A 3,189-nucleotide genomic window follows, 5' to 3' on the forward strand; every position below is an offset into this window, starting at 1 on the left:
GTTTTTTTTTTTTTTTTTTTTTTTTGACATGGAGTCTCACTCTATCACCCAGGTTGGAGTGCAGTGGCATGATCTCAGCTTACTGCAACCTCTGCCTCCCAGGTTCAAGTGATTCTCGTGCCTCAGCCTCCCAAGTAGATGGGATTACAGGTGCATGCCACCATGCCTGGCTAATTTTTGTGTTTTTAGTAGAGGTGGGGTTTCACCATGTTGGCCAGGCTGGTCTTGAACTCCTGACCTCAAGTGATCTGCCGGCCTCAGCCTCCCAAAGTGCTGGGATTACAGGTGTGAGCCACCACGCCCTGTCTATAGTAGTTTGTTAAACTAAATACCATTCTGTTAGCTTTTATTTATTTATTTTTTTGAGACAGGGTCTCACTCTGTCACATAGGCTGGAGTGCAGTGGCGCGGTCACAACTCACTGCGGCCTTGACCTCCCAGGCTCAGGTGATCCTCCCACCTCAGCCTCCCGAGTATCTGAGAATACAGGCATATGCCACCACACCCGGCTAATTTTTGTATTTTTTGTGGAGATGAGGTTTTGTCGTTTGCCCAGGCTGTTCTCAAAGTCCTAAGCTCAAGTGATTTGCCTGCCTGAACGTCACAAAGTACTGGGATTACAGGCGTGAGCCACCATGCCCAGACCCCATTCTGTTAGCTTTGTAATAACATTAACTAACATTTATTAAGCACTCACTAAGTTTAAACCAAGATAGATAAACAGATATTCACGTGTAATACTTCCCTAAGTATCTTTCCAGTACTATTATTACTCTATGTTATAGGTGAAGAAACTGAGGCTCAGAAAGATTAAGTAACCTGCCCCAAATGACTCAGCACTTAAACCTGGGTAAATTGACTACAAAATCAATCTTCTTAAACATCTCGACAATATTTCATTTCCTTTTTAAGACATCACGGTGACCATTTAGGATGGCCTCCTGTGATTCCTACATTCAGGTAGTCATTCCCCTTGAATGTGGGCTGGTTTGTGACTTATTTCTAACTAAGAGTATCTGGTGCTGGCCAGGTGTGGTGGCTCAAGCCTGTAATCCCAGCACTTTGGGAGGCCAAGTTGGATGGATCACTTGAGGTAAGGAGTTCGAAACCAGCCTGGCCAACAGGGTGAAACCCTGTCTCTACTAAAAATACAAAAATAAGCCAGGCGTGGTGGCATGCACCTGTAATCCCAGCTACTTGTGAAGCTGAGGCAGGAGAATCGCTTGAAGCCAGGAGGCCAAGGTTGGAGTGAGCCGAGATTGCGCCACTGCACTCTAGTCTGGGTGACAGAGTGAGACCCTGTATCAATAATAATAATAATAATAATAATAATTAAATAAAGAAAAAGTATATGGTGCAGGTGATGGGTTATCACTTCTGTGATTAAGCTACAAGAGATGGTAATCTCTGTTTTTCCAGCAGACTTGCTACCTTATTGACTTTGAAAAAGCAAGTTGTCCTGTTCAGGAGGACACTGTAGCGAGGATCTTAGGACAGCCCCTGGCCCATAGCCAGATAGAAACTGAGGCCTTTGGTTTTACAAACCATAAGGAACTGAATTTTCCCAACAACTACATGAGACTGGAAGCAAATCCTTCCCCAGCCAACCTTCAGAAGAGAATCAAGCTCTGGTTAACACATTGATTGTAGCGTCATTGGAGACCCCGAAGCAGCGGATCCTGTTAAGCAGTGGCCAGATTCCTGACCTACAAGAACAGTCAGATAATAAATGGGTGTTGTTTTAGGCTGTGAAATGGTGGCAATTTATTGTGCATCGATAGATTACTGATACAGTCATTAAAGATGCTGCTACAACTAAGTTCTATAAATTATGTATATTATATAAATATTGCAAACGCATACATGAGTTTACTATGTGTCATGCACTATTCGAAGTACATTACATGTATTTACTTGCAACTATCATATGAGGTAGGTACCATTATTGCCTCCATTTTCTAGATGAGAAAATAGAGGTATAGAGGTTGTCAGTAACTTGGTCACGCATCTAGACAATAGTGGAACTTAGATTTTTATCCAGGCATTCTGGCATTGAGAGTCTCACTCCTTAACCACTCTTACATTGAATCCAATATAATAATTTCTGAAAAAGACGCATGACAGAACGTGACCATTAAACCTTAATTTATTAACATTTATTTATTTATTTTAATTTGTGCAAATACATAGGGTACAAAAATTTTGTTATATGCATATAATACATGGTGATCAAGTTATGGTATTCAGAGTATCCATCACCCAACTACAATAAATTTTTGTTAAGTATAGTTATCCTATTCTATTAGTAAACATTGAATTTATTCCTTCTATCTTACTGTATGTTTGTATCCTTTAACCCACTTCTCTTTACCTTTCCCTCCCCCAACACATCCTTCCCAGTCTCTGTTATCTAATTTTTCACTCTCTACCTCCATGTGTTCCAATTTTATAGCTCTCACATATAAGTGAGAACATTAACATTTATTTTGAAAGCATACTATCTTTTTTAAAAAATTATACTTTAAGTTCTGGGCTACATGTGCAGAACGTGCAGGTTTGTTACATAGGTAGACACATGCCACGGTGGTTTGCTGCACCCATCAACTCATCATCTACATTAGGTATTTATCCTAATGCTATCCCTCCCCTGGTCGCCCAACCACCAACAGGCCCCGGTGTGTGATGTTCCCCTCCCTGTGTCCATGTGTTCTCATTGTTCAACTCCCACTTATGAGTGAGAACATGTGGTGTTTGTTTTTCTGTTCCTGTGTTAGTTTGCCTAGGATGATGGTTTCCAGCTTCATCCATGTCCCTGCAAAGGACATGAACTCATCATCCTTTTTTATGGCTGCGTAGTATTCTGTGGTGTATATGTGCCACATTTTCTCAATCCAGTCTATCATTGATGGGCATTTGGATTGGTTCCAAGTCTTTGCTATTGTAAATAGTGCTGCAATAAACATATGTGTGTATGTGCCTTTATAGTAGCATGATTTATAATCCTTTGGGTATATACCCAGTAATGGGATTGCTGGGTCAAATGGTATTTCTGGTTCTAGATCCTTGAGAAATCACCACACTGTTTTCCACAATGGTTGAACTAACTTACACTCCCATCAACAATGTAAAAGTGTTCCTATTTCTCCATGTCCTCTCCAGCATCTGTTGTTCCCTGTCTTTTTAATGATC

Source organism: Theropithecus gelada, chromosome X (assembly GCF_003255815.1).
Source record: "Theropithecus gelada isolate Dixy chromosome X, Tgel_1.0, whole genome shotgun sequence".
Lineage (NCBI taxonomy): Eukaryota > Metazoa > Chordata > Mammalia > Primates > Cercopithecidae > Theropithecus > Theropithecus gelada.